The sequence below is a fragment of the Bombina bombina genome, chromosome 4, assembly GCF_027579735.1.
Source record: "Bombina bombina isolate aBomBom1 chromosome 4, aBomBom1.pri, whole genome shotgun sequence".
Taxonomy (NCBI): domain Eukaryota; kingdom Metazoa; phylum Chordata; class Amphibia; order Anura; family Bombinatoridae; genus Bombina; species Bombina bombina.
In genome coordinates, this window is record NC_069502.1 from 371,763,699 (window position 1) to 371,775,256 (window position 11,558).

Sequence of the window (11,558 nt, forward strand, 5' to 3'; positions counted from 1 at the left end):
GTGAATGTTATAAACGGTTTTACCGCTTTTCTGCTTCGTTTTTGATCCTGAGGGTTAATCATCCATTTGCAAGTGGCTGCAATGCTATTTTAGTCTATTATACAACACTGTAAAAATGTCCTTAGAGTTAACAGCTTTTTTTCACTGTTTTGCAGTTTTTGTGTTTGTTTTTTTCCCTTAAAGGCACAGTACCGTTTTATATATTCTGCTTTTTCACATTATTAAAGTGTTTTCCAAGGCTTGCTGGTCTCATTACTAGGTCTGTTAAACATGTCTGACATAGAGGAAACTCCTTGTTCATTATGTTTAGAAGCCATTGTGGAACCCCCTCTTAGAATGTGTACCAAATGCACTGATCTTACTATAAGTTATTAAAGACCATATTCTGGCTTTAAAAGATTTATCACCAGAGGAAATTGACAAGGGGGAAGTTATGCCAACTAACTCTCCCCATGTGTCAGAACCTATAACTCCCGCTCAAGGAAGCCAAGTACATCTAGCGCGCCATTGCGTATACTTTACAAGACATGGGCGGCAGTTATGAATCATACCCTTACAGAGGTATTGTCCAAACTTGCCAGGGGTTACAAGGAAAGCGAGACAGCTCTGGCGCTAGAACAAATACAGAGCTCTCTGAAACTTTAGTAGCTATGTCTGAATATACCTCACAATGTGCAGAAGCCGAAGCAGGAGAGCTTCTATCTGTGGGTGATTTTTCTGACTCAGGGAAGACACTTCAACCTGATTCTGATATGTCTACATTTAATCTAAGCTTGAACACCTCCGCGTGTTGCTCAGGGAGGTTTTAGCAACTCTGGATTGACTGTGACGCCATTGTAGACCCCAGAGAAATTGTGTAAATTGGATAAATACTATGCAGTGCCTGTTTACAACTGATGTTTTTCCAATTACCTAAGAGGTTTCAGAAATTATTACTAAGGAATGGGATAGACCAGGTGTACCGTTCTCTCCCCCCTCCTGTTTTTAAAAAGATGTTTCCTATAGATGCCGCTACACCGGGACTTGTGGCAAAAACGGTCCCTAAGGTGGAGGGAGCAGGTCTCTACCCTAGCGAAGCGTACAACTATTGTTGAGGACAGTTGTGCTTTTTCTAGATCCAATGGACAAAAAATTAGAGGGTTACCTTAAGAAAATTTTTATTCAACAAGGTTTTATTCTCCAGCCCCTTGCATGCATTGCCCCTGTCACTGCTGCTGCGGCCTTCTGGTTGAGTCTGTAGAAGAGGCTCTACAGGTAGAAACCCCATTGGATGATATCCTTGACAAGCTTAAAGCTTTTAAGCTAGCCAATTCATTTGTTTCTGACGCCGTTGTTCATTAACAAGCTAACGGCTAAGAACTCAGGTTTTGCTATTCAGGCGCGTAGAGCGCTATGGCTTAAATCCTGGTCGCTGACGTTTACTTCAAAGTCTAAGCTTCTCAACATTCCCTTCAAGGGTCAGACCCTATTCGGGCCTGGACTGAAGGAGATCATTTCTGATATTACTGAGAAAAGGTCACGCCTTCCTCAGGATAGTCCAACAATTAAGGGACCAAACAGACTAATTTTCGTTCCTTTCGAACTTCAAGAGTGGCGCAGCTTCAACTTCCTCTAATACAAAACAAGAGGGAAATTTTGCCAGTCCAAAGCCGGTCTGGAGACCTAACCAGGCTTGGAAACCAAAGGAAAGCAGGCCAAAAAACTGCTGCCTGCCTCTAAGACAGCATGAAAGAACAGCCCCCGATCCGGAAACGGATCTATTAGGGGGGCAATGACTTCTCTCTTCGCCTAGGCTTGGGCAAGAGATGTCAGGATCCCTGGGCGTTGGAAATTGTGTCCCAGGGATATCTTCTGGACTTCAAAGCTTCTTCCCAAAAGGGAGATTTCATCTTTCAACAATTATCTGCAAACCAGATAAAGAGAGAGGCATACTTACATTGTGATAAAGACCTCCTAGTTATGGGAGTGATCCACCCAGTTCCAAAGGAGGAACAGGGGAAAAGGCTTCTATTCAAATCTGTTTGTAGTTCCCAAGAAAGAGGGAACCCTTCAGACCAATCTTAGATCTCAAGAAACAAATTTCTCAGGGTCCCATCCTTCAAGATGGAGACTATTCGAACCATCCTACCTATGATCCAGGAGGGTCAATATATGACTACCGTGGACTTAAAGGATGCTTATCTCACATTCCGATACACAGAGATCATCATCATTTCTCAGGTTCGCCTTCCTAGACAGGTATTACCAGTTGTGGCTCTTCCCTTTGGGTTAGATACGGCACCAAGAATCCTTACGAAGGTTCTAGGGTCATTCCTAGCGGTCCTAAGGCCGCGGGGTATAGCAGTAGCCCCTTACCTAGACGACATTCTGATACAGGGCGTCGAATTTCCAAATCGCCAGGTCCCATATGGACATTGTTCTGGCTATTCCTGAGGTCTCATGGATGGAAAGTGAACGAAGAAAAAGAGTTCTCTATCCCCTCTCACAAGAGTTTCCTTCCTAGGAACTCTGATAGATTCTGTAGAAATAAAGATTTACCTGACAGAGGCCAGGTTGTCAAAACTTCTAAATTCCTGCCGTGTTCTTTATTCTACATCTCGCCCTTCAGTGGCTCAGTGTATGGAAGTAATCGGCTTAATGGTAGCGGCAATGGACATAGTGCCGTTTGCCCGCCTACATCTCAGACCGCTGCAACTCTGCATGCTCAGTCCAGTGGAATGGGGATTACACAGATTTGTCCCCTCTACTAAATCTGATCAAGAGACCAGGGATTCTCTTCTCTGGTGGCTATCTCGGGCCATCTGTCCAAGGTATGACCTTCCGCAGCCAGATTGGACAATAGTAACGACAGATGCCAGCCTTTTGGGCTGGGGTGCAGTCTGGAACTCCCTGAGAGGCTCAGGGCTCATGGACTCAGGAGGAGGCACTCCTTCCGATAAACATTCTGGAACTAAGAGCGATATTCAATGCTCTTTCAGGCTTGGCCTCAGCTTGCTGCGGTCAGGTTCATCAGATTTCCAGTCGGACAATATCACGACTGTAACCCTACATCAACCATCAAGGGGGAACAAGGAGTTCCCTAGCAATGTTGGAGGTTTCAAAATAATTCTATGGGCAGAGGTTCACTCTTGCCATCTATCAGCTATCCATATCCCAGGAGTAGAGAACTGGGAGGCGGATTTTCTAAGTCGACAGACTTTTCATCCGGGGGTGTGGGAACTCCATCCGGAGGTGTTTGCACAGTTGATTCAACTTTGGGGCAAACCAGAACTGGATCTCATGGCGTCTCATCCGAATGCCAAGCTTCCTTGTTATGGATCCAGGTCCAGGTATCCCAAGGCAGCGCTGATAGATGCTCTAGCAGCGCCTTGGTCCTTCAACCTGGCTTATGTGTTTCAAACCGTTTCCTCTGCTCCCTCGTCTGATTGCAAAGATCAAGCAGGAGAGAGCTTCGGTGATTTTGATAGCACCTGCATGGCCCACGCAGGACTTGGTATGCAGATCTGGTGGACATGTCATCCCTTCCACCATGGACTCTGCCGCTGAGGCAGGACCTTCTACTTCAGGGTCCTTTCAACCATCCCAAATCTAATTTCTCTGCGTCTGACTGCTTGGAGATTGAACGCTTGATTTTATCAAAACGTGTTTCTCCGAGTCGGTCATTGATACCTTAATTCAGGCTCGAAGCCTGTCACCAGGAAAATCTATCATAAGATATGGTGTAAATTATCTTCATTGGTGTGAATCCAAGGGTTTACTCATGGAGTAAAGTCAGGATTCCTAGGATATTATCTTTTCTCCAAGAAGGATTGGAGAAGGGATTGTCAGCTAGTTTCTTAAAGGGACAGATTTATGCTCTGTCTATTCTTTTTGCACAAAGCGTCCTGGCGGATGTTCCAGACGTTCAGGCATTTTGTCAGGCTTTAGTTAGAATTAAGCCTGTGTTTAAAACCTGTTGCTCTGCCATGGAGTTTAAATTTAGTTCTTAAAGTTCTTCAAGGGTTCCGTTTGAACCTCTGCATTCCATAGATATCAAGCTTTTATCTTGGAAAGTTCTGTTTTGGTAGCTATCTCTTCGGCTCGAAGAGTTTCAGAGTTATCTGCCTTACAGTGTGATTCCCCTTATCTGATCTTCCATGCAGATAAGGTAGTTTGCGTACCAAACCTGGGTTTCTTCCTAAGGTGGTATCTAATAAGAATATCAATCAGGAGATTGTTGTTCCGTCACTGTGTCCTAATCCTTCTTCAAAGAAGGAAGGTCTATTACACAATCTTGATGTGGTTCGTGCTTTAAAGTTTTATTTACAAGCTACTAAGGATTTTCGTCAAACATCTGCATTGTTTTGTTGTCTACTCTGGACAGAGGAGAGGCCAAAAGGCTTCAGCAACTTCTCTTTCTTTTTGGTTAAGAAGTATAATCCGCTTAGCTTATGAGACTGCTGGCCACCAGCCTCCTGAAAGAATTACAGCTCATTCCACTAGAGCGGTGGCTTCCACATGGGCTTTTAAAAATGAGGCTTCTGTTGAACAGATTTGTAAGGCGGCGACTTGGTCTTTCGCTTCATACTTTTTCTAAATTCTACAAATTTGATACTTTTGCTTCTTCGGAGGCTATTTTTGGGAGAAAGGTCTTACAGGCAGTGGTGCCTTCCGTTTAAGCACCTGCCTTGTCCCTCCCTTCATCCGTGTCCTATAGCTTTGGTATTGGTATCCCACAAGTAATGGATGAATCCGTGGGACTGGATACACCTTACAAGAGAAAACAAATTTTATGCTTACCTCATAAATTTATTTCTCTTGTGGTGTATCCATGTCCACGGCCCGTCCTGTCATTTTAAGGCAGGTGTTTTTTATTTTTAAATTACAGTCACCACTGCACCCTATAGTTTCTCCTTTCTCTTGCTTGTCTTCTGGTCAGAATGACTGGTAGTGGCAGTTAGGGGGAGGAGCTATATAGACAGCTCTGCTGTGGGTGATCCTTTTTGCAGCTTCTTGTTGAGAAGGAGAATATCCCACAAGTAATGGATGAATCCGTGGACTGGATACTCCACAAGAGAAATAAATTTATCAGGTAAGCATAAATTTTGTTTTTTTTTTAAATAATAGTTGTGCTTGCCTCATGGGGCCCCCTGGCCCACTGGGTCCCTGACAGGAGTCACCCCTCTTACCCCCTGATGGCGGCCCTGATGTACACCTTTACTCCGATGTATGCAGGCCTGAATGTTGATGTGCATTAAAAAAGGTATTTGCGCAACAAAAACAGTGTGCATTTAAAAATATAGGTGCAACAAAAAGCCTTCAAGTATACAAGAATGTATGTGGCCAAAAACATGACGCAAAATGATAAATACTTAATAATGAAGGGGAATTACCTACAAAATATATTAACTTTCACAATGATATATACATAAATAATAAAAAGATATAACAATAACCTAACAGGCTTATAGAGTGCCAAATATAAATAAATAAAAAAATAACTTACCAATAGGCACTCCGCTTCTCGTAGAAAACCAGTAGGAAGTAAAAATCAGTGCTAAAACATAACAGCAGAGGATATGGATGAGGAGTATATCGACAAAATAACAGAAAGAGGCATTTTTGATGGTAGATGGAAGAGTAAATATATGTAAATGTATATTATTTTTTTATTTGTTTTTTTTAATTATGTTTAATTAAATCAAATATGGGGGTAAGTGTGTGGGGGGTTGCGATTAGCTCGAAAGCACCCCCTTTTGATGGCATTATCTGATCATCATTGGACATCCACCATAAAGGGATTAAACAACTTTTAAAAAAATTGCTTAGTTCTCCTGGTATCCATTGTTGAAGAGCATACCTAGGTAGGATCAGGAGGAGCAATGCACTACTGGAAACTTTGTGATTGGGGGATGCACATATATGTCTCTTGTCAATGGTTCACCCAATGTGTTCAGCTAGCATACCGGCTAGATTACTAGTTTTGCAGTATGAGTGAAAAAGGCAGCGTTAAAGGGACAGTCTACACCAAAATTTTTCTTATTTAAAAAGATAGATAATCCCTTTATTACCCATTCCACATTTTTGCATAACCAACACAGTTATAATTAATATACTTTTTACCTCTGTGATTACCTTGTATCTAAGCCTTTGCAGACAGCCTCCTTATCTAAGTGGCCTTTGACAGACATGCAGTGTAGTCAATCTGTGAAGACTCCTAAATAACTTCACGGAGTGAGCACAATGTTATCTATATGACACATGTGAAACTAGCGCAGTCTAACTGTGAAAAACTTTCAAAATGCCTCTGAGCTAGGAGGCGGTTTTCAACGGTTTTAGAAATCTGTTTGAGTCTAGCTAGGTTTAGCTTTTCAAAAATAAAACCAAGGGAACAAAGCAATTTGATGATAAAAGTAAATTAGAAAGTTGTTTAAAATTGCATGCCCTATCTGAATCATGAAAGTTTAGTTTTGACTTTATTGTCCCTTTAAGGCTCTTTTTTTACTTCCGCTGGTATTATGAGTCTTGCATGTTTAGCTGCACCGCACACTTTTTTGGCCGTAACGCACCGTAATTACCACAGCTTTCAAAAAGTCATTTTTCAATGGGACTTCCATATCGCCAGTATTACGAGTCTGCCTAGGAGGCCAAAAAGTGAGCGGTACACCCTATATCGCCAAGATCCATACCGTAAACTGAAAGTCAGTAGTTATGAGTTTTACGCTACAAAGCCTGTAGCATAAAACTCATAACTAAAGTGCTAAAAAGTACACTAACACCCATAAACTACCTATTAACCCCTAAACCGAGGCCCTACCCGCATCGCAAACACTAAAATAAAATTATTAACCCCTAATATGCCGCTCTGGACATCGCCGCCACTATACTAGATTTATTAACCCCTAAACCTAACCCTAAGTCTAACCCTAACCCTAACACCCCCCTAACTTAAATATAATTAAAATAAATCTAAATAAAACCTACTATCATTACCTAAATAATTCCTATTTAAAACTAAATACTTACCTGTAAAATAAACCTAAGCTAGCTACAAATAACTAATATTTACATTGTAGCCTAACTTAGGGTTTATTTTTATTTCACAGGCAAGTTTGTAATTATTTTAACTAGGTAGAATAGTTAGTAAATAGTTATTAACTATTTACTAACTACCTAGCTAAAATAAATACAAATTTACCTGTAAAATAAAACCTAACCTGTCTTACACTAACACCTAACCTTACACTACAATTAAATCAATTACATTTATTAAATACAATTAACTAAATTACAAAAAAAAGCAAACACTAAATTACACAAAATAAAAAAGAAATTATCAGATATTTAAACTAATTACACCTAATCTAATAGCCCTATCAAATAAAAAAAGTCCCCCCCAAAATAAAATAACCCCCTAGCCTAAACTAAACTACCAATAGCCCTTAAAAGGGCCTTTTGCGGGGCATTGCCCCAAAGAAATCAGCTCTTTTACCTGTAAAAAAAAAAATACAAACAACCCCCAACAGTAAAACCAACCCCCCAAATAAAATCCTAACTAAAAAAAACTTAAACTCCCCATTGCCCTGAAAAGGGTATTTGGATGGGCATTGCCCTAATCTAAAAATAAAACCCACCCAATAAACCCTTAATAAAAACCTAACACTAACCCCCGAAGATCCACTTACAGTTTTTGAAGACCCGACATTCATCCTTAACGAAGCGGCAGAAGTCCTCAATGAAGCGGCAGATGTCTTCATCCAACCGGGCAGAAGTCTTCATCCAGACGGCATCTTCTATCTTCATCCATCCGATGCGGAGCGGGTCTATCTTCAAGACATCCGGCGCCGAGCGCGGAGCATCCTCTTCTCTTGACGTCTAACGAAGAATGAAGGTTCCTTTAAGTGACATCATCCAAGATGGCGTCCCTTGAATTCCGATTGGTTGATAGAATTCTAAAGGTTAAGGTGAAAAAATCCTATTGGCTGATGCAATCAGCCAATAGGATTGAGCTTGCCTTCTATTGGCTGTTCCAATCTGCCAATAGAATGCAAGCTCATATTTATTATAGTGTCTGCGATATCCGGAGCGACAGATTAGGGGTTAATAAGTGTAAGATTAGGGGTGTTTAGACTCGGGGTTCATGTTAGGGTGTTAAATGTAAGCATAAATTTTCTTTCCCCATAGGAATCAAGGGGGCTGCATTACGGAGCTTTATGCAGCTTTTTTGCAGGTGTTAGACTTTTTTTCAGCCGGCTCTCCCCATTGATGTCTATGGGGAAATCATGCACAAGCACGTACAACCAGCTCACCGCAGCTTTCAGCAGAGCTGGTATTGGAGTGCGGTATGGAGCTCAATTTTGCTTTACGCTCACTTCTTGGGGGGTAGTTATCAAGCCGTCTACTTTTCTGGCTTCGCCGGCCCAATACGTCCGCCTAAGCTCGCCTACCTTCGCCGCCGCGGACCTTAAAAAATACGCCTAAGTTATCAAATAAAGCTGTCAAAAAGCCGCGGGGCGATGAGCAGCGGACTGTGAGAGTTATCACTCATCCGATCCTCGCTGCCCTTCGGCTTTTTCCCAGCTTTATTGCTAGCCTGTCACTAAGCACTCACACTAAACTGCACTGTTCTACCCCCTATACCGGCGCCCCGGAGCCTCCCGCAACTAAATAAAGTTACTAACCCCTAAACCGCCGCTCCTAGACCCTGCCGCAACTCTTATAAATGTATTAACCCCTAAACCGCCGCTCCTAGACCCTGCCGCAAGTCTTATAAATGTATTAACCCCTAAAACCGCCGCTCCTAGACCCTGCCGCAAGTCTTATAATGTATTAACCCCCAAACCCGCCGCTCCCGGACACCGCTGCCACCTACATTATACCTAGTAACCCCTATCCTGCCCCCCCTATACCGTCGCCCTCTATTATAAAATTATTAACCCCTATCCTGCTGATCCCGCACCTCTCCGCAACTAAATAAATAGTTTAAACCCCTAAACCGCCGCTCCATGAACCCGCCGCAACCTATATTAAACCTATTAACCCCTATCCTGCCCCCCCTACACCGTCGCCACCTATAATAAATTTATTAACCCTAATCTGCCCCCCTACAACCGTCACCACCTATAATAAATTTATTAACCCCTATCCTGCCCCCCACTACGCCGCCGCCACTGTAATAAAATGATTAACCCCTAAACCTAAGTCTAACCCTAACCCTAACGCCCCCCCTAACTTAAATATTAATTAAATAAATCTAAATAAATTAACTCTTATTAACTAAATGAATCCTATTTAAAACTAAATACTTACCTTTAAAATAAACCCTAAGATAGCTACAATATAATTAATAATTATATTATAGCTATCTTAGGATTTATATTTATTTTACAGGTAACTTTCAATTTATTTTAACCATGTACAATAACTATTAAATAGTTATTAACTATTTAATAGCTTACCTAGCTAAAATAAAGAGAAATGTACCTGTGAAATAAATCCTAACCTAAGTTACAATTACACCTAACACTACACTATACTTTAATAAATTATTCCTATTTAAAAATAAATACTTACCTGTAAAATAAACCCTAAGATAGCTACAATATAATTAATAATTATATTATAGCTATCTTAGGATTTATATTTATTTTACAGGTAACTTTGTATTTATTTTAGCTAGTTAGAATAGTTATTAAATAGTTATTAACTATTTAATAACTACCTAGCTAAAAGAAATACAAAATTACCTGTAAAATAAATCCTAACCTAAGTTACAATTAAACCTAATACTACACTATCATTAAATTAACTAAATAAACTACCTACAAATAACTACAATTAAATACAATTACATAAACTAACTAAAGTACAAAAAATAAAAAAAGCTAAGTTACAAAAAATAAAAAAGTAAGTTACAAACATGTTAAAAATATTACAACAATTTTAAGCTACTTACACCTAATCTAAGCCCCCTAATAAAATAACAAACCCCCCCAAAATAAAAAAAATCCCTACCCTATTCTAAATTAAATAAATTTCAAAGCTCTTTTACCTTACCAGCCCTTAAAAGGGCCATTTGTGGGGGCATGCCCCCACAAAGTTCAGCTCTTTTGCCTGTAAAAGAAAAATACAACCCCCCCAACATTAAAACCCACCACCCACATACCCCTAATCTAACCCAAACCCCCCGTACAAAAACCTAACACTAATCCCCTGAAGATCATCCTACCTTGAGTCGTCTTCACTCAGCCGAGCCACCGATGGAACTGAAGAGGACATCCGGAGCGGAAGAAGTTAATCCTCCAAGCGGCGCTGAAGAAATCTTCCATCCGATGAAGTCATCATCCAGGCGGCGCTGAAGAAGTCTTCGATCCGGCCGATGTCATCTTCAAAGAGGCGCTGAAGAGGTCTTCTATCCGGGCAAAGTCATGTTCCAAGCCGGGTCTTGAATCTTCCTTCCGCCGACGCGAACCACCTTCTTCACCGACGGACTACGACGAATGACGGCTCCTTTAAGGGACGTCATCCAAGATGGCATCCCCTCAATTCCGATTGGCTGATAGGATTCTATCAGCCAATCGGAATTAAGGTAGGAAAATCTGATTGGCTGATGGAATCAGCCAATCAGATTCAAGTTCAATCCGATTGGCTGATCCAATCAGTCCAATCAGATTGAGCTCGCATTCTATTGGCTGATCGGAACAGCCAATAGAATGCGAGCTCAATCTGATTGGCTGATTCCATCAGCCAATCAGATTTTTCCTACCTTAATTCCGATTGGCTGATAGAATCCTATCAGCCAATCGGAATTGAGGGGACGCCATCTTGGATGACGTCCCTTAAAGGAGCCGTCATTCGTCGTAGTCCGTCGGTGAAGAAGGTGGTTCCGCGTCGGCGGAAGGAAGATTCAAGACCCGGCTTGGAAGTTGACTTCGCCCGGATAGAAGACCTCTTCAGCGCCTCTTTGAAGATGACATCGGCCGGATCGAAGACTTCTTCAGCGCCGCCTGGATGATGACTTCATCGGATGGAAGATTTCTTCAGCGCCGCTTGGAGGATTAACTTCTTCCGCTCCGGATGTCCTCTTCAGTTCCATCGGTGGCTCGGCTGAGTGAAGACGACTCAAGGTAGGATGATCTTCAGGGGATTAGTGTTAGGTTTTTGTAAAGGGGGGTTTGGGTTAGATTAGGGGTATGTGGGTGGTGGGTTTTAATGTTGGGGGGGGGTTGATTTTTCTTTTACAGGCAAAAGAGCTGAACTTTTTGGGGCATGCCCCACAAATGGCCCTTTTAAGGGCTGGTAAGGTAAAAGAGCTTTGAAATTTATTTAATTTAGAATAGGGTAGGGATTTTTTTTATTTTGGGGGGGTTTGTTATTTTATTTGGGGGCTTAGATTAGGTGTAAGTAGCTTAAAATTGTTGTAATATTTTTAACATGTTTGTAACTTACTTTTTTATTTTTTGTAACTTAGCTTTTTTTATTTTTTTGTACTTTAGTTAGTTTATGTAATTGTATTTAATTGTAGTTATTTGTAGGTAATTAATTTAATTAATTTAATGATAGTGTAGCGTTAGGTTTAA